This window comes from Sus scrofa, chromosome 9 (genome assembly GCF_054392235.1).
Source record: "Sus scrofa isolate SSC_HxYL_T2T_F1_AM1 chromosome 9, Sscrofa_HxYL_maternal_Yorkshire_Landrace_v2.0, whole genome shotgun sequence".
NCBI classification, from domain to species: Eukaryota; Metazoa; Chordata; class Mammalia; order Artiodactyla; family Suidae; genus Sus; species Sus scrofa.
Window position 1 is genome coordinate 112994453 of NC_139391.1, and position 21572 is coordinate 113016024.

General features: G+C 42.3%; 1 protein-coding gene across 47 annotated transcripts in view; it reads right to left on the reverse strand.

Annotated features, from left to right (window-relative positions):
• The window catches only part of NRCAM (neuronal cell adhesion molecule), a 317402-nt gene that overhangs the window by 267293 nt on the left and 28537 nt on the right, over positions 1-21572 (reverse strand). For 8 of the 47 annotated variants that reach the window (XM_084977500.1, XM_084977491.1, XM_084977486.1 and 5 more), the window contains exon 2: positions 7960-8101. The exons of the other annotated variants lie outside the window; for them this stretch is intronic. The gene's annotated coding sequence lies outside the window, so the exon portion shown is untranslated. The remainder of the gene's footprint in view (positions 1-7959; positions 8102-21572) is intronic. 47 annotated transcript variants of the gene reach the window in all.

The window sequence follows — 21572 nt, forward strand, 5'->3', positions numbered from 1 at the left end:
ACTGCAGAGTTCCCGTCGTGGCACAGCAGAAACAAATCCGACTAGGAACCATGAAGTTTCAGGTTGGATCCCTGGCCTCGCTCAGTGGGTTAAGGATCCAGCACTGCTGTGAGCTGTGGTGTAGGTCGCAGACGCAGCTCGGATCTGGCCTTGCTGTGGCTGTGGTGTAGGCCGGCAGCTATAGCTCCTATTAAACCCCTAGCCTGGGAACCTCCATATGCAGCAGGTGTGGCCCTGAAAAGACAAAAGACAAAAAAAAAAAAAAAAAAGAAAGAAAAGAAAGAAACAAAACTGCAATGAATAATCTTGTAAATATATTTATGTATATATAAATTTTCCAAAAATAATTTATAATTATAATTTAATATATTTGCACTTCAAATTTTAACAAAAAGTATCCCAAAAGGCTGCAATTAATTACAAACATAGGAATGAATAAGGAAACTTTAATTTTTCCAATCTCAGAGGTAAAACCCCCAAGTTTGGAGTATAAGCCAAAACATAAATAGCAATTTTCTAGATTGTTGTTACAATTTTTTCAATGAGGGAATTAAACTGTCACAGCAGAAGTCTAAAATGTACCCCCTAACCTGGAACTGTGCTCAAGATTCTAAGATTCCCAAGAGACCTTTGCAGACAACTCCTTCTTCTTTATCAATCCTTCCCTTTATATCCTTCAAAAGACATTTCAAAACCCACCTCCTCCAGGAAGTCTTCCCTGATTAATTTCCTTGATCTCACACGCTTTTATTCTTCCTCTACTCTGGTCCCTCAACACTTAGGGACTTAGTTTGTGCTGACTCTTAAATCTCTTTTCGTATCTCCCAATAATACCAAAAATATTATTAAGATAAAAACATAGGAGGAGGTTAACCAATAGAAGTGAATAAAGAGTTACTAAATATTTAGTTAATCTGTCAGTATCCCTTTATTGTGTGCTGTACTACTGGACCCAATTTATGTGGCTCTTTCAGATTTGCCTGCCCCTCCCCACACTGTTCCTCTGGCTGCTGCTCCATGTACAATCCCCACCCCGCTGCTACCCTGTCTCCCAACATCACCAGCTGTCTCAGTCTCCCTGGGGAAGGGGATGAGGGATGGCTCTGGCTCAGCCTCTGTTGTGAGCACGGTGGCACGCACTACAGCAGCTCTGGCACCTGGTCCAACCTAACCAGTACTGTGGAGACTCCTACCACTTCAGGATCCCCAAGAAGCATCATGCTGTGGGGGTGGGATGTGGCTTCCCCACAGGCTGACCAGAGGGGCTGAGCCACACTAACTGGAAACAGAGACTTAAAGCCCAAGGAGGTGACCTTGGTCAATGAGAGACAGGAGACCAGAAGGACATGGAAGATACATTCCTTGTCTTTCCTCCCTGTGACAGACTGTTGTGACATAGAGCGGTTTCAAAGACCTGTCTGCAAGAGTGTAAGGCAGCTTGGTAATAGGTTACCATGTATTTGTCCTGTTTCTCCTAGCCCCTCACTATTGCTGTCCTGGAAATGCACCTCCTCACAAAGCCTTCTCACCTCAGCTAGAGAACTTATGCTAAGCCACACTTACTATCTACATAAACACTGAGTTTTATGCCAGATCTGCCCTAGGAAGGGGTACCAAAAATGGAGAGAAGAAACCAATCCTTCCTGCAGCAACCTCACCATCTAACTAGGGAAGCAAGACAACTCCATGTGTAACAATGAATGAAAAAGACAAAGTGAAGGATGCGAATAAGCAGGATGAATGAGATAAAATGATTAATTGTACATAAGACTAGGAAATGGGAGCTACCTGACAGTGCATACAATAAACACAAGAAGTATGAAAAGCAAAAGCAGAGTTCCTGTTATGGCTCAGCAGGTTAAGAACCCAACATAGTGTCCTTGAAGATGAGGGGTCAATCCCTGGCCTTGCTCAGTGGGTTAAAGATCTAGCATTGTCACAAGCTGTGGCATAGGTTGCAGATGCAGCTTGGATCCCACATTGCTATGGCTGTGATATAGGCTGGCATCTGCAGCTCCATCTCAACCCCTAGCCCAGGAACTTCCATATGCAGCAGGTGCAGCCTTGAAAATGAAGGAAAAGAAAAGAAAAGAGAAAAGAAAAAGTATCAGCCCTCACCTACAGCCAGCTGCAAGGGACAAGACGGAAGGGGCATGCAGAAGGGTGATTCCTAGAGAAGAGCCACCACAGTGAGTGAGCTAGGACAGGGCAGCTGCAGCATAGGTGTGCTGAGAAGAAAGGGTAGAGAACACTAAGAAGTGTCTCCCTGGAGCTGAGAGCTCGTGAGGGAAGAGTAGGACCGATCCAGAGTTCAGAGCTGAGGGCTATGGAGCACAGGGCACTGGGAGGGATTTTGAGGGTAAAGGGCATTTTCCTTTAGAAGTGATGAAACATTCATCCCCTTTGTTTGCAGGGTAAAGCAGAAGTAGAACCTCTCCAGCTTCTCCCCGCACCTGAGTTATCTGCACAGAGACTTTGGGAAAAGAAACTTCTTGGCTCAGAGTCTTCAGGCTTCTCTTTGGATCTACCAGCTGACAATGAGGGGGGCCCTTTCTGCTCTGCCCACAGTGGGACCAGTGGATGAGAACGACTAAAGGAGGGATAAGTATCAGGAAGCCTTCTGTGGCCGCATGTCTAACCATTTCTCCAATCAGCTTTGACCCAATAAAATAGGCATGGCTCTTTTTCCACCTACCTGGTTTCTGTCTTGTATTTCTCAACAGGTGCAAACTTAGGCTGTGGATGGGGGACAGGAATATTATTTATGACTCCCTAAACCCTCAAAAGGAGACTTAGACTTGAGAGGCATGATGCAATCAGAAGCCTGACCAGAGATAATAAAGTGCTTCTTAATTAAGTGGTTGCCCCACATCCTAATTTCTGCTCGCAGAAAGGAGAGGAGAGGCTTCTATGCAGCCTCTCCTACATGGTTCTTCTTACCCTGTAGGGTTTTCTGCAGGGGATTTTGGCTACATGTCAGTCATGGAGTTTCTTTGTCCTCTGAGAGACATCACCACTGTTTCAGAAGCATTTCCTTTGTTCTCTCCATGCCAGAGGAACGACTCTTGCAGGACAGCACAGGGCCAGCAGCACATGTGAGGCCACACCCTCTCTACCAGTGTGACCCAGATATCCACCCTCAGCTCACACCCACCACGACAGAAGATTTAAACACCAGATTTGCAGACGCAATTCTAGGAGTAAGACAGACACTCTGAAAAGACGGTACATTTATCTGAGAGTACCACCGTGTCTATTTTAATCAGTATTTTACAGATGTTTTGAGACATTCCTGTAAAACCGACATGGTTGACAAGGCTGGATGGAATTGCCTCCGGGTGGGGGGTGGAGGAAGAAAAGATTAAACCTCAGTCATGTCGCAAAGAAATCAGACCTAGGCTTTGTCATCCTGTCTCTGATCACAGACATGTTTCTATGGCAGCAGGTCACACGTTTGTTCTGGCCAGAGGGCAATCATGTAGGGATTTTCTTTTTTCTTTCATTCTATATCTAATTGCCTACCTCCTTGGGAAAGAGGCAAATAATCTTTTTTTTTTTTTTTTTTTTTTTTTTTTAAGCATTTCGTTTCTAGACAGATGAATACCCCAAGGAAAATCTTGGGTTGGTACACTACGCTTTTAAAGATCTGAATTTCATATCCATGTAGTTGAAGGCCTGGGACTTCCTCCCACAAAGCAGAGTGAAACCAGTAAAAAGGACAGGAAACTTGAATGAGATTTCAGTCATCGCAGAGAGCAGTTCGCATACTCGTTAATTACTATCGCCATTCATAATTCAGGGAGGTTCCTCGTAGCTCTTACTAGCTCTGCTATCAAATAGCACCTACTTTTATGAACCCCTGAAAGAGGCTGCGTGTTACAACAGTCCCCTCTCATTTCAGTGCCTTGCTGTTAACTTCTCTGCTCAATTACTGACAACATCACAAATACGCATCCTCCAAAGGAGATGCCTATTTTGGGGGCCATCCCTTTCCAGGTGTCATTACTGTTGTCACTGGCCATTCATTTCCATTTCCCATCTTTCCTTAAAGAGTAACTAACTGATTGAATGCCTCATGATGATCATCTTTGGCCCCACAACATGCTCCCCACAGATTTGATCAAATAACACTAGTATTTCTGGGGATGCCTTAAGATAACAGCGAACGGCAGCCAACTGTTAAGTGCTACAGAGGAAAGAAATAATTTTCTGGTCACTGGGATAACTATTCCAGCAATTCAAGTGGGATTTCATGACATCATCACCTATGGAAATTTTTTTCTTTTTACTCCAACAGCCAGACTTCAACTCCCAAATCTCTGCATACCAGGCAGATGACTTCTTTTTTTTTTTTATTTATTAAAGTACAGTTGATAGACAATGTTGTTTCTGCTGTAAGCAAGAGACTTGCAAGTCGCAGAGGTGACGTGGTGGTATGCACCTGGTAAAATACCACCAGCTGACAGTCACTCATTGCCCATCTTTCTGATATTACGGCAGCCCTGGAGCCAAAGTTACTTCCCAACAATGTGTACAGAAAGAAGGCAGCAACCATCAAGATCTCACACTGAACTGCAAGCACAGCCTGTTAGCACAGAGAGCTGCTCTCACTAACGCTGGGCCAGTGGGTTTACACTGATTTCAGCAGAGAAACAAAAGCATGACTCTCTGGAAGCCCCATCCATAGAAGCGACACCCGTGACATACAGAACAAGAAACACCCTCCAAATGGCTGGGAGAGGTGCAGTCACCCACTGCCCTGAAGGGGGCGGTACCACAGGTCTGCACTTCCTCGGTCTTCCCCCAAAGTTCAAGGCCAGTGCAAGAGAACCTGCTGGCTTATAGTTCTGATCTAGAGCTTCTCTCACCCAACAAAAGATTTCTGTGCTTCCAGGAAGCACCCTTCTCTTTTAAGAAGAAACACGAGCCCACTCACAGAGAATGTGCAGATGGACCTCTCTGGGAGCCCCAGTAGCTAGTAATAAAAGGGACAAGGGGTGACACTCCACCTTGAAGGGGTCCTCACCACAGCCTGAGCGGTAAAAGCTGCACTGGCCCACTCTACTGATTGGGAGGAGAGATGTTTACCTAATAGATGTCCAGTATATACATTCCCCCCAGAGGAAACCATCACTGAACCCCTGCATACTTAGAAAGTCCACCACCATTCTCATTTTCAAGCTATGATCAAGGTCAATACTTAATGTGATTGATTAAAACATTTCAAATGGGAGGTTCCTGTTGTGGCTCAGCGGAAACAAATCTGACTAGTATCCATGAGGATGCAGGTTCGATCCCTGGCCTCACTCGGTGGGTTAAGGATCTGGTGTTGCCATGAGCTGTGGTGTAGGCTGGCAGCTATAGCTTCAACTCAACCCCTAGCCTGGGAACCTCCACATGCTGCGGATGTGGCCCTAAAATGACATAAAATTTTTTTTCAAGTAATTTCTATATAACCACATAGGGTTTTTTTCTCTAGCTTACTTTTCAGTCTGAAAATTTATTTGACCATCTCTATAGTGGCTTTTGATAGTGATACACAAATACTTTCCAGTAATTCAGTGGCAAGCAACACCCCTTTAAAAAATTCTGCTATACAAACTATAGAAGGGATAAACATCAAAGTCCTACTGTAGAGCACAGGGAACTATATCCAGTCTCCTAAGATAGACCATGATGGGAAAGAGTATGAAAAGAATATATATATATATATATATATATATATATATATGTGTATATATATATATATGTATAGTTTTATATATATATATGTATATATATATGTATAGTTTTATATATATACATATATATAAAACAATCACTCTGCTGTACAGTAGAAATTAACACATTATAAATCAACTAGGAAAAAAATAAATTTAAAAAATAAAATTCAAAGGTAAAAAAATTCTGATCTGAATTTTAAAAATTGAGAATTTTTCAGGAGTGACTCTTCCCTACCTATAGCCTCTAAAAATATCTCCCAGCCCTTTTGACAATGAGAGGCACTAAAAGGCTATATCCTTAGTATATATATGTATCCTTAATTAGTTTTGCTCCAAAATATTGGATCCCTAGCCTGGGAACCTCCATATGCCACGGTTGTGGCCCTAAAAAGGCACATACATATATATGTGTGTGTGTATGTTTAGTGCTTAGTTCTTCTCACATGGATTTGTCTTCCATTCTCCAATTTATTGGCTCATTTTTTTTCTTTAAGTAACAGAACTGCCATCATCCACCTAACTGTCCTTACAAGACAACGTTAGTCACTGTGTTCTCATGATTTGCTTCTCCTCTGGCAGTTAATTTCCCCAGAGAGCACTGTGGATGTTTTACTTCCAGATAATCGCCAGATCTCTTTGTAATTCTGCCCAGCTCACATTCACAAACTTCTCCCATATGTCCTCCTCCTTGTAACATATTTCTCTTCCTCCTAATATACTGCAAGGAACTGGAGTTCCCTGGTGGCCTAGCAGTTAAGGATCTGGCATTGTCACTGCTATGGCAGAGGTTTAATCCCTGGCCCAGGAACTTCCACATGCCATAGGAACAGTCAAAAAAATTAAAAATAAAAAATAAAGGAAGACATAAAATTTACATTGTTTGTACTTTTTACCTATTTGTTTGTTCACCTACCTGTACAAGATTTTAGAAATTAATGCTCCAAATCTAAATAATATAAAATAAAATAAACCTGCATGTCTACCAACTGTTGCTCTTCTACTCTAAGCTGATTCAACCTTCGATCTCTCTCTTTGTAAGTTTAGAAGGATATTTCTGAGGTTTATATTAAGTATGATCCTGATGAGTAAGACACACCCAAGACAAAGAAGTGAGAGTTCAGTGAGGTGCTCTTGTTTCCTGCCAATAAAGCTGCACGTCTCCACTCCCATGTCAACACCAAAAAGTCCTCCAGATAAGATAAAAACTTCTAATGCCACAAAGTAGGGATATAGCCTAAAACAGGGAATGTAAATAATGACTTAATTTTGTGCTAATGGATTAAAGTTGGATCCCTTCTTTTTTTTTTTTTTTTTTTTTTAAATTTGCTTTTTAGGGCCACACTCTTGGCATAGGGAGATATGGAGATTCCCAGGCTAGGGGTCGAATAGGAGCTATAGCTGCCGGCCACAGCCACAGCAACACAGGATCCGAGCCTCATCTGCAACCTACACCACAGCTCACAGCAATGCTGGATCCTTAACCCACTGAGCGAGGCCAGGGATCAAAACCACAACCTTATGGTTCCTAGTTGGATTTGCTTACCCTGCACCACAACGGGAACTCCAAGTTGGATCCCTTCTTGAGAGAGGTTTTGGTGCTGGGGAGGGAGTGTCTAGTGGGCATTAAATCCCTTAGACCACAAAGGGGAAAAAGAGTGAAGAAAGAGGAAGCTGGGGCCCATGAATAGACTTCACCTCTTCTTTTTCTTTTTCTTTTTTTTTTTTTTTATATAACAGAACCACTTCCAGTTATTCAGTAACAAATTGGGAAGTCTGATACTTAAGTGTTTATACTATATTTAATTTCATCTACACATATGTGTTTGAAATTAAATATATATTTTTTTAATTTTCAGGCATTTGTAAGCTACAAAAGGTATATATTTTTGTGACATCTGTGCAAGATTGAGGAACCTGAGAAAAAGAACAAAAATGGGTTGAAATGTATTGATCTTTCTTTTAGGCCTTCGTCAATATTTACTTCCCCCATCAATCATTAAATATACCTACTTCAGGAGTTCCCACCATGGCGCAGTGGGATAAGAATCTGACTGCAGAGGCTCGAGCTGCTGTGGAGGTGCCATGTGGGTTCAATCCCCGGCCTGGTGCAGTGGGTTAAAGGATCGGGCGTAGGTCACACCTGTGGCTCGGAGTCAGTCCCTGGCCCAAGAACTTCCATATGCCACGGGTGTGGCCATTAAAAACAAACAAAAAAACAAAGAAACAAAAAACCCACCTGCTTCTGGAGATAGGACTGCAGAGATTCCGCCCTCGGAACACACACAAAACAAATTTTTGCAGACACGGGGTAACTGCTGAGCATCTCCTTTATGCATTTCTACTTCTGAGAAGCTCCCCATTCCAAACAGTGAGCAACACTTTGCAAAAAAAAAAAAAAAAACAATCCATGTGTTTTGAATGAAGGCAAACCTCTTAGTGATACATGAATTGCTGATTTTTAAAGCATATAAGTACACAAATAAATTCTCATCCGCCTTTCCTGTGGCCACATATTTTAAGGACCCCTGGCGTCCTATACAAGGAGGAGGAGTTTCTCAGTTATCTGGAAAATAATGAGAACAATCCCCCAGTTCGCCAAACATCTCCCACCCTGGATAGTACCTACTGCCTGACGACTCACTTTACCCTTATTCTGTGTGAATTTATATTGTGACTCGACTTTTTAAGGTATTCATGCTTTCTCTCCCCAGCTATTCCATTGGTCTCCCTTCTTTGGTTTCCCTCAATCTCCCACAGCCCTGAGTAGAAACCCAATAAACAAGAAACACTTGAATAACCTAGATGTCTCCAGACCCTTAGCCTTTTTTTTAGGGCTGCACCCACAGCATATGGAAGCTCCCAGGTTAGGGGCTGAATCAGAGCCACAGCTGCTGGGCTACACCACAGCCACAGCAACACCGGATCTGAGCCACATCTGTGACCTATGCCACAGTTTGTGGCAACTCTAGATTCTTAACCCACTGAGCAGGGCCAGGGATGGAACCCGCATCCTCATGGGTACTAGTTGGGTTCTCAACCCACTGAGCCACAACGGGAGCTCCTCTAGACCCTTCGTCTTACAGTCTTTCCCCTACATGACACTATCTCAGAGCTCTTTAAAAAAACATCTTTCCGAATTTTGTGTGTGAATGTGAGAGGAAAAGATAAAAGGGGGTGGGGGTGATAGGGGGAAAGAATGTGAAGAAACTTTTTGTGGCAAATATTCTCCCTAATAGTGTAAGAACATGTTAGTAAAAGAAAACTACCTACGGGTTAATGAAAGCCACAGATGCTTGAAAGCAAAGACCCAACCCACCCCCCGCACCCCCTAAAATACTACACAGCTAGGAAGGAATCAAGATGCTTCTAATTTGAGTTTTAACATTACGGTAGGTGCTAGGAAAACAAAATTATGCATGTGTATTAAAAAAAAACAAAAGAAATAAAAGAATAATAACCTTGTCTTAGTTGGAGTGAAAGAGGCTGAAAACATAATCAGAAAAATCATTGTGAGCTAAACATTTGCATGCTCTGGTTTAATTTCCAAAAACTCATCTCTGACATGTCACGGTAAGGTACTGCCTTTAATGTCACATGCCATTTATTAATGTTTATGTGTTTCATAATCACATATTCAAATATTTGTTCATATCCCATAACACAGACCACTGCAATTTTATTTACAATAGACAAAAATGTTTGTTTTTGAAGGGTTTGAAAATAAATATGGTTAAACTTTGTGATGGCATTTTCAAAGTTGCAGGTAAGTATTTATTAATCAACAACAAAACATGTCAATACTTCCTGGTGAGAATGTTTCCATCACTGCAGCAACAATCAAAAGCAAAGAAATATGTTTTTAAAAATTTGCCATTATCTGACCAGGGATTTTTTTTTTTTTTTTTTTTTTTTTTTTGGCTGTTTAGGGCCGCACCTGCAGCATATGGAGGTTCCCAGGCTAGGGGTTGAATCGGAGCTACAGCTGCCCACCTACACCACAGCCACAGCAATTTGGGATCCGAGCTGCGTCTGTGACCTACACCACAGCTCACAGCAACACTGGATCCTTAACCCACTGAGTGAGGCCAGGGATCCAACCTGAAACCTCATGGTTCCTAGTCGGATTTGTTTCTGCTGCGCCACAACAGGAACTCCAGCTTTTAAATCCTTCACAGATTCTGCAAATTAGTACAGAGAGAAGGAACATCTCTATGGAATTTATTAGAGAAACTAAGTCTCTCTTAAACCGAAATGTAATTACACTATAATTCACTATAAGTCAACTGTACTTCAAGAAAAAGTTGTTTTAGAAAAAAACTTTTAAAATTAAAAAGCAAAAATAAAATTAAAAAAAAGAAATGTAATTAAAACCTAGAAACACTAAGTTTTCTGAAGATGAACTAAGAAAGAATATGGAAACTTTCTGTAAAAGAAAATCATGACCACAAAGTAGGTGTCAGAGTCATCACCATTGTTGTCATTTTAATTACAAAATTACTTGGAAAAAAAGCAGGACACAAAATTAATATATAGCATGACTTCAATTCTTTTTTTTTTTTTTTTTTTTTGTCTTTTTGCCATTTCTTGGGCCGCTCCCGAGGCATATGGGGTTTCCCAGGCTAGGGGTCGAATCGGAGCTGTAGCCACCGGCCTACACCAGAGCCACAGCAACGCAGGATCCGAGCCGTGTCTGCAACCTACACCACAGCTCACAGCAACACCGGATCCTTAACCCACTGAGCAAGGCCAGGGATCAAACCCACACCCCTCACGGTTCCTAGTCGGATTCGTTAACCACTGCACCACGACGGGAACTCCAACCTCAATTCTTTTTTTTTTTTTAATAAAAGACTTAGGAATCATTCCCTCTGTATTCCAGATTGGGACCTGAAATGAATTAATTCACAACTCAAGCGAAATCAATGGGGTAGGAACCAATGACAAAGTAAATGGCTCTGCTCTTCAGTCACCTTGCTTTCTAAAACAGACTGCACAGCTTATTCTGAAAACTCCGTGATTTTAGCTACCATTAGAATCTCAAGAGTTTACAGAGCCTTCTGACCTGTCCTGTGGAGATTAACGATATTGAATCCCATTCCACCTAATGGGAGGGAAAAGATCTGACAAAGTGGCAGCAGCCCCTTCAGAAAAAATCCGGAGGCATATTTATGACACGCTGTGTCACACAGAGTGGGCCAATAGCAAGAACAAGGTCTCTGGGAAGTGGAGTCCCAACCTCCTCTGTAGTGACATGACCTCTCCTGAAGAATGCCCCCTCCAGGGCCACATAACAAGTTCTTAGGTCAGAAGGATGTTTGTTCTATGCCTGCAGGTTCAAAGCACGTTTCTCCCTTCTCCTCTGCCTCTCTCTTCTGAGCTGCAATTCCAACAACACAGCCTTCAAACATGTTGTCCCATCCTAAAAGCACTGTTTCGAATAAATTATATCTCAAAAGAATGTTCGAAGTTCAAAATTCTATATCACTACAGTTAACATTTATTTACTGCTATATGCCAGTTACTGCAACAAGCATTTTACATGCATCATCTCACTTCATAAACAGCCATCATTATCCCTATTGGCACAGTCACGATAGAGAAGAGTATGGAGGTTCCTTAGAAAACTAAAAATAGACTTACCGTCGGATCCTGCAATCCTACTCCTGGGCATTTATCTGGAGATAACTCTAATTTTTTTCTTTGGTTTGTTTGTTTTGTCTTTTTGCCTTTCCTAGGGCCGCTCCCGCGGCATATGGAGGTTCCCAGGGTAGGGGTCTAATTGGAGCTGTTGCCGCCGGCCTACGCCCACAGCCACAGCAATTTGGGATCCGAGCTGCCTCTGCGACCTACCCCACAGCTCACAGCGACAAAGGATCGTTAACCCACTGAGCAAGGCCAGGGATCGAACCCGCAACCTCAAGGTTCCTAGTCGGATTTGTTAACCACTGCGCCATGAGGGGAACTCCGGAGGTAACTCTAATTTGAAAAGATACATGCTACTCAGTGTTCACTGCAGCACTATTTATAATAGCCACTACATGGAAACAACCTAAATCTCCATTATCAGAGGAATGGATAAAGAAGATGTGGTAATATAGACAATGGAATACTACTCAGTCATAAAAAAGAAAGAAAGAATGCCATTTGCAGCAATCATGGATGGATCTAGAGATTATCATATGAAATGAAGTAAGCCAGGCAGAGAAATACAAATACCATGTGACATCATAATATCATTTATATGTGGAAACTTTAAAAAAGATACCGACTTATTTAAAAACAGAAATAGATCTACAGACATAGAAAACAAGTTTATGGTTATCAAAGGGGAAGTGGGGGATAAATTAGGAGTGTGGGATTAACAGATACACATTAGTATACGTAAAACAGATAACCAGCAAGGACCTACTGTAGAGCACAGGGAACTATACTCATAACCTATAAGGGAAAAGAATGTGGAAAAGAACCAATATATATATATTTATGTATAAATGAATCATGTTGCTATATACTTGAAACTAACACAACACTGTAAATTTATCAAGTTTCAACTAAAAAAACAAACAAGTCTGAGGGAATCTAAGCTGAGCTGGGGTCTAGCCCAGGTCTGTATGTGTCTGGCCCAAGCTCTTTGTATATGTGAAATATTTCAAAGATACTGAGACGTAGAGTGTATAGTACATATTACCCAGCTTGACCCAAATATACTTAAAAGATATAGATAATCCTTATCATAAAAATACACTTTAAAGTAAAAGAGAATTTCTGTATCAAAAACAAAAGGCCAATAGAGAGATGAGGATGAAAAGTGAATCTAAAGGAGTTCCCATTGTGGTTCAGCAGGTCAAGGACCCAACATAACGTCCCAGAGGAGGTGGGTTCAATCCCTGGCTTCGCTCAGTGGGTTAAGGCTCTGCAGATGTGGCTCAGATCTTGAGTTGCTGTGGCTGTGGCATAGGCCAGGAGCTGCAGCTCTGATTCAAACCCTAGCCTGGGAACTTCCATATGCCACAGTCGTGCCCCCCGCCAAAAAAGAAAGAAAGTGAATCTACAACCCCATAAAATAAGTCCCATAAGCACCCTGCCACCATTGAGAAGGTGCTTCCTAATAAGTTTACTGAACACATAATAATGTTTCCTCACTCACATATGTCAGGAAAGATCAACTGATAAAAACAGGACTCTCAGAGGGGCAGCAAGTCAGGCAGGCTCCACAGCGAGAGAGCTACCATTCAGCCCCTCCCTCACGCTGGGGGAGGGAGGGTGGTCCTCTCAGGCTTAGCCTCCAGCAGCCAAGAAAGGATGCTGTTGGAGAGGCTGAGTACTGCGGCTGGCATCCTTCCCCCTGCCTGCGCAATGGGAGTCGGATGTGAAAGAGAAGGCAAGGCAGCAATTACCTCTGGGCAGAAATGAGGGGGGGATAGAGGTGAGATCAGGAATTCAGCTAAACTGGTGATGTTCTGCTTCTTAAGCTGGGCAGAGAGGACAGTGATGCTCGCTCCGTCACCTCTTCTCTTTGTATATGCATGAAATAATTACATATACACGGAATACATGGGGCAGAGATAGTTGGGGGGAGAAAAAAATTTAGAGTGAGTCAGAAACCAAAGTAAATAATAGCATAAGAAAAATGAAAGGTAAGAAGGAAGAGAAAGTGAGAAAAAACAATTGCGGTAGCGTGGGGGAGAAGGCTGAGCCCAGAACACAGCCCTCAGCGGGGAATCTCTTAACATCAGTGGGGGGAAATCACCAGAGTCAGACAGGAACAAAGGACCTAAAGTCATAAAAATGGGAAAAGGATGAGCAAAGGACAGGACTGAAATAAAAGAGAATTTCAAATGTGACTACACACTTTGAGCTTGCTTTAAAAGGGAACTTCAGAAGTGCAAATAAGAAGATTTTGACTGATGAAGCTCCAAAAATAAAATCTAGTGGTACCTCTGCTGTGGCATGAGTCAGTATTTCAGATAAGAAATTTATCACTTGAAGCGCTGAACCTTATTTCTGGTGGGAACCTGGCTAAAGCATACCATGCATGCTTCATGGCTTTTTTTTCTTTTTTCTTCTTTTTTCTTTTTGGCCATACCCATGGCACATTAGAAATTCTGGGATCAAACCGTCACCACAGCAGCAACCTGAGCCATAGCAATGACAACCCTGGGTCTTTAATCTCTAGGCCACCAGGGAACTCCTTCATGGCCTTTTTTTCCCCCCTTTCTCAGCTATGCTCACGGCACATGGAAGTTTCTGGGCCAGGGATCAAATCCAAGCTGGAGCTTCAACCTATGCCACAGCTGCTGCAACACAGGATCCTTAACCCACTGCATTGGGCCAGGGATCAAACCCGAGCCACCACAGAGAAGCCGGATCATTAGCTCACTGTGCCACAGTGGGAATTCCTCTTCATAGCCTTCTTTACAGAATTCAACCTTTTCTCTCTCATTCAAGGTCATCACCAAGGATGTTAGTGATACACTCAGAGCCCTGCTGTAGGAGGGCTGGGCCCTTCTCTAACGAGGCAAAGGTGGGAAATACATGAGAATAAACACACCTAGCTCCAGGGAAGCCAAATAACTGACACATGTTGACATCAGAGTGTAGAAACCCTCCCTTCTGGAAGCTGATCTTCAAGTTTTGTCCCACTAAACAGAGTGATGAAGACTCACCTCTAATTGACTGCTGTCACACCTCTTCTTCACATGCTTTTCCATCCTTTCCAATTGGACAGCAGCCACCATATGTACCCCAAATGTGCCCCAGGGCAGCTGTTCTGACTACCAATCACATGCCTCTAGAAGCCCATCAACCTTAGATTTGGACATTCATGAAAAAGACAAGACACATCACCCCTTCACGGTCACAAACCTTAGGACCCCAATATAGCCCAGTATGAACTAACCAGGGTAAGGACCTATCATGTTTGCTACCAGGAACAGAGCATCAGAGAAAGCAGAAGAGAAGGGGATGAGCTAGAAACTGCCACTTCAGCCCCACGTGGGCTTCTCCGTGAAATAACCAAGATGGCAGCCCTTCTGTCCACTGAGCAAGATGAGCTATTGGAAAAACTGCCTGTGCTGTGGCTTCCTGGAAGCCCTAGAGAGAATGAAGTCAATGGGATCCATAGTTGGCATCTCAACCTGACAATTAGAGCTTGTCTACTAATCACTTGAATAAAGGGGTGGGGAGTCTGTCAGGCAAGAAAACAAAGATGCATGGAGGCAGAACAGGACTCTTTACAGACTGCAATGAAACACATCATTTTCAAACTTCTTGGCTTTTGTTGGTGGGGTTCACACTATTATCCCGGATTTTAAAAACTGAACGTAGGGTGGTATTATCTATAGTTCGCGTCCAATGGTTCTCAAAGGCACCGAGTAAGCAGTCATTTCAGTGAAAGTGAACACAATTTATTATAACATGAAAATATCTGGGGGTAAAGGACATGCCAGAAATCAATTCTTCTTTGAAAATGTATAATTATTACATTTCAAACTAGTACATGATTTTTGAGCCGTAGGATGACTACATATTTAGTACAAATACTATATTGGGATTTTTGTTTTGTTTCACCCACAACCTTCCTCAACCAGCGTTTCACTTAATTCTGAGAAAATTCTAAGATTTATAGAAAATTATCTGCATGATTATTTTCTCAATCCTCTTGAGGATGGTACCCAGCTAGTGCACAGATGATAATTTGTTATATTTCAAGAATGCCTTAAGGGAGTTCCCTTCATGACTCAGCAGTTAATGAACACGACTAGGATCCATGAGGACGCAGGTTCGATCCCTGGCCTTGCTCAGTGGGTTAAGGATCCGGCACTGCCGTGAGCTGTGGTGTAGATTGCAGATGCAGCTTGGATTCTGCATTGCTATGGCTGTGCTTATGGCGGAGACTGGCAGCTATAGCTCTGATTTGACCCCTAGCCTTGGAACCTCCATATGCCTAAAATAGAGAAAAAAAAAAAAAGAACGCCGCAGTTACAGCAATGCCAGATCCTTTAACCCACTGTGCCAAGGCTGGGAATGGAACCCACACCTCCACACCAACTGGAACTGTTGCAGTCAGATTCTCAACCCAACCCACCGTGCCACAGAGGGAATGTGCACTCCAATCCTAGAGCCCTTCAAGGCCCATCGACATTTCTTTTTCTTCCACGAAGGGCTTCTCCAACCATTGCCACCTCCAGGAGTTCCTCCCTCCCTGGAGACCAACACATAGCTAACGCTACCCCAAGACCTGGCACTTAATTAGTCAACAAAATGAGCACATGCAGTTGTTTCAGGTGAGCTAGTTCTCTCTCCTCAATTAGACGAGTTCCTAGAAGGCAAATACTCGCTGTGCCTCCCACAAGGCAGCTCTAATGGATAAATAATAGATAAGCAGCAGATTCTAAGCGGCAGGAAAAGAAACGCCATGTAAAATACTGGGAGAGGCACGGGACGGGAAGCCAGAAGAACGGGCTTCTTGGCTTATTCTGTGACTGGCTACTATTTGGTCTTGGGAAGTTCACGGTTTACACTCTCATCTGTAAAATTGGGATAATATTGTTGTTAGGAGGATCAGATGTGATCAAATGAGAAAGATGAGAAACAAATACATATGAAAGCAAACAGTGAATTCAGTTACTTTACAAAGGCACATGGCATCTAACAAGTATGCTGTGAAGACACGTTGCCTTTCATTACACATTGGCCCAGGATTTCAGTTGTAAATCAGGTTTCTTGAGGTATAGAGTGATTCTGTTTTTTCAGTACAATTTTACTGATTGGAGAGAAATTTTCAGGATAATTTCTCATTGTAAGTACCACCAATTTTACCTTTGAGAGAGAACTTTTTGATTACCGTGCCATCTTTACTCAAAAATACCTGAACTCCTCCATATTTTCCGCATATATATATAATATATATATTTCCCCCCAAAAAAGAGATCAGAACCATAGAATCCTTTACTCAACAGCAAGAGATGGCCACTAGTACAAAAACCTGGCCAATTCTCTGCCCAGAAAGAAATCATTAGCTGGCAAGGAAAACAATTATTTTAAAATAAACAACAGGAGTTCCCATGGTGGCGCAGCGGAAATGAACCTGACTAGGAACCATGAGGTTGCGGGTTCGATCCCTGGCCTTGCTCAGTGGGTTAAGAAGCCACCGTTGCCATGAGCTGTGGTGTAGGTCACAGATGCAGCTCAGATCTGGCATTGCTGTGGCTGTGGCGCAGGCCGGCAGCTGCAGCTCCGATGAGACCCCTAGCCTGGGAATCACCACATGCCTCAGGTGCGGCCCTAAAAAAACAAAAAATAAAAAAAATTTAAAAATTAACAGCAAGTCTGAAAAATCCTATAGTTAATCAGATCTTGCTCTAGATTTTTTTTTAAATTATTTTATTGCCATATCTCATTTGATTTGAGTGACTGATCATCAATCAAATTTTAAGAATCCCCTGTGGTCTCACAACCTGCAAATTAGGAAAATGATACATCTCCTTTATCCCTGAGTTAAGATCCATGACCCTCTTAAGTATGTCTAATAAAAAGGGGTCATGAGTCAAATGACAAATGGGCTTTGTCATGGATAGCTATAACCCCCAAGAAAGGATAAGATAAAGCAGAAAGAAAGATACTGTAAAACTTCATAGAAATAGAAAGTATATAAAATCTATAGGTACCTTGCTAATATTCGTAATATCTCCATGCTATTATTCATACCAAAAAACCATTCCACTTTTTCTACACACAATGGAGAAAAGAAAAACTGGCTTTAAATATATTTTAGCTAATGTCACCAGAACTGCAAAAATTCCCTGATTCAATAGCCAAGTCAGTTCTGCCTAAATATACCAATAAAAGTATATAAACGCTTGTGCTTTATACCTCTTTCTTATCTCCATGACACACACCCTAATATGTCCGAATAAAGCATCTGGCCCCAGCTGCTGTCCTAAAAGGGTAAAGAACCAGGGCTTCGCACCTGTGACCTTTTGGCTTCTGAAAAGACTACATATCCTTGCCAGCAAATCTCACAAAGGCTGCAAATCAAAAGATGCTGAGGTCCTTGGGCCAAAGAAAGAGGAGGAGAGAGGGTAAGAGAAATGGAAAAGGAAACAAAACCAGGTAACGAGGTCTTTACACACTGTGACAGGCTCACGAGACAGGTCCCCTCTCTGAGGGGAAATGTGCCATACACCAGAAATAACTGCTTTTAAAGAAACTGTCCTTGAAATCAATGTAAATAACTTTATGTGGTCTTCAATAAGCATGTTTGAAATACTACAGAATTCCTTTCCTTTCAGACTTTGAAATTTTTCATTCTCTTTCTCATCCACCTCATACCACTTACACCTGTTCTTCAGGTCTTTTTTTGCTTGGCAGAAGAGTAGGCATTTCTCAACAGGCTGGCAGAATACGTGCCATCTTTTTGTTTTTCCTTTTACAATCACTTGTGGCAAAGACCAAGACTAAATTAGAATTATGACATGCTATTTTGACCTTTTTTTTTTTTTTTTTGCTTTTTAGGGCCACACATGCGGTGCATGGAAATTCCCAGACTAAGGGTGGAATGGGAGCTATAGCTGCTGGCCACAGCCACAGCCACAGCAGTGCCAGATCTGAGCCATGTCTGCAACCTACACCACAGCTCACAGCAACACCAGATCCTTAACCCATTGAGCAAGGCCAGGGATTAAACCCACATCTTCATGGATCCTAATCAGGTTCTCTTACTGCTGAGCCGCAAAGGAAACTCACTTGACCTAAAATTTTTCTTTTTTCTTCTTCTTTTTTTTTTTTTTTTGAAAAAGAGTTCTACAGATTATCAAGCAACTGAGTTCTCCAGACTATAAAGAGGAAACTTGTTGGCTCCTTGGCAGCTTTGTTTCATGCAGAGAGTCACTTAGTCATTTAGTGACAGGTGCTCAATTAACAATATTTAATACTTTAAATTTTGAATTGCAAAACAAGACCAGGGGGGTCAATGTGAAGGTGACTCCTCTTTCACCTGATGTTTATTTTTCAAATACACATTCCCCACACAGAAGAAAGACCTGAATTCATCTTTATTTCCCCTCATTGCAGACCTTTTATAATTCTCCTAACTAAAGATAGGCAAACCAAATACTTAAGTTGCAAACAAGCCAGGACGGTGTCCATCCTGTTTTGTCGCAAAGATACACATTCCTCCATGGCACACAATGACTTTTTTCATTTACTCACCCCACAGATATTTACCAGGAATCCCAACATGTACAGGGCACTATGGGGGATGCAAAATCTCTGGTGTTGGGAAGCTTCAATTTCTACTCAGGGGAAACAATTAAATAAGCAAGTCATTCAGTATTTTTGAAAGGTAGTAAGGAGTTGCCGGCTTAGGATCCAGCATTGTCACTGCAGCAGCTCAGGTCACTGCTGCGGCACGGGTTCACCATAAAAAAGGCATTAGGGTTAGGGGACTTCTGACCCCCAGAACTGCAAGGTCATACCACTATGTTATTTTAAGCCACCAAGTTTGTGGTAACTTCTTACAGAAGCAATAGAAAACTAACACGATGAAGAGATACATCAAAAGTAGGAACAAAGACCTTTTTATTCATTATTATTTCCCCAGCTCTTAGCAGCTCCAAGAGTTTCGAAAGTGGGTACTTGGTGATGACCTATGGGTCAATTTTTTTTTTTTCTTTTTTGGCTGCCCCGTGGAATACGGAGTTGCTGGGCCAGGAATCAGATCCAAGCAGCACTTGTGATCTATGCTGCAGCTGGAGCAATTCTGGATCCTTACCTCAGTGTGCTGGGCTAGGGATCAAACCTACATCCCAGCACTCCAGAGACACTGCCCAGTCTGAGGTTCCACAGCAGGAACTCCTGTGGGTCAGTTTTAAGTGGATGATGATCTGACACACACACCTCTATGCCTTTGAACATGCTGGCCCTTCTGCCTAGAATACCCTTTCACCCCGTTGGTCGGACAGACTGCTCATTTACAAAGCCAGATCAAACCCCACCATCTCCCGAATGAATTCAACAACTTCCCTGGCAGAGTTCACCCAGGCCATCTCTATTCTCCCTCTAACAGCCTTTCTCAGCTGCTGAAGCTCTAACACCCAACCACACTGCAGGGTAAGAATGTGTTATGGGTTCCTCTTTCCCTTCCACTGAGAACCCACCAGGTCCAGCTCATGGACCATCTAGGTATTCTAACGGGGATAACCGGCACCTGGCCTGCCCATGTTTGTTGAATGAATAAACAACCAGTGCTAATATTTACCATCATTTTTCACTTTCTCAAGCCACTCTGACTTATTATCTCATTTTATCTCAGTAATAGTCCAGAGAAGAGAGGGCAGCATTGTTTCTGTCAATGGGGATAATGCCTGCCTTGCCCAAGGTCATGTCATTCAAAGCAGAATGAACCCCAGCCAAGCCTCCTGACTCTTCACCCAGTGCTCTTTCCACCAGCTTGTGCTGTTTCCACTGCCATGGGGTCTGACTGGGCTGCCAACATAAGCACCCCCTTTGTGACATCCACATTGTGTTGGAGAAACTCAGACCTTGCGTGGCACTGTGGCCAAGGCTGTGGCAACTCCTCAACAATGGCCTACTGTCTTGATTTTGACTCATAATTCCTGTCAAAAGAACAGTGCAGAAGAGTAGCATGAAATTCACAGGACTGGGGGGAAAAAGCATCACCAAAATCTGGGCAAGGTAATATTGCCAAATGTTAGTTTCAAAAGATCTCTTCAGGGACATCCTAAGCCAAATCAAGAGGTGGAAGTTAAAGTAACTTAGCTTGAGTGATCTGAGCTGCTTTAGATATCCAGCACTTCTTGGACTAAAGTGGCAATTTGGAAGTTAAGGGTCTGGCTCCAAGTTTGGGCAGAGAGTTACCAAGGGAGGGAAGGAGACAGGCAAGGGGAGGTGCTGCTAAGAAAGATATTTACAATTTTAGTGGGTCCTCCTGGGCTCTGTTGCTAAATATCTGTTTAGAACCTCTTTTGAATGAAACACATTAAATCACATTGTTCTTAGTAAATACACTATTACTAAATGTTGTTACATTGTATAAGATTTTGTTATATATTTTAGTGAACGCAAAAAAATCTTTTATGTTGTAAATAAATAAAAATATTATCTTAAAAAAAGAATGCTGTTTTGTGTGTACAGTCTTTACAGAATATCTAATGTCTCAACCATTAATCTTTACCATAAATCAGCTTTTCTACAAATTTTAGAAAAGAATAAGAAAGATACTCTTACCATACAATCTGTCAATCACACTCCTTGGTACTTACTCAAAGGAACTGAAAACTATGTCCACACAGAAACCTACACACCAATATGTATTTATATATCTGCTGTCTTCTTGGAAGGCCGCCAAAATGTTCTTCAGTAGGTGAATGGATAAAGAAACTGTGGTACATCCAGACAATGGAACAGTATTCAGTGCTAAAAAGAAATAAGCTAGCAAGCCATGAAAAGACATGGAGGAACCTTAAATGTCTATTACTAAGTGAAAGCAGCCAATCTGAAAAGGCTACATCCTATAGGATTCCACCTATAGAACATTCTGGAAAAGGCTATACTATGGAGACAATAAAAAGAGCAATGGCTGCTGGAGATAGAAGGGGTGGAGTGAACAGGCGGAGCCCAGAGGATGTTCAGGCAGTGAAAATACTGTATGATATGATAATGATGAATACATGCCATTAGATGCTTGTCCAAGTCCATAGAAAGTACAGCACCAAGAGTGAACCCTAAGGTAAACAACAGACTTTGGGAGGATTGGGGTCTGTCACAGTTGGTCCATCTTTGGTAAAACATGGACTGCTCTGATGAGTGATGCTGATAATTGGTGAG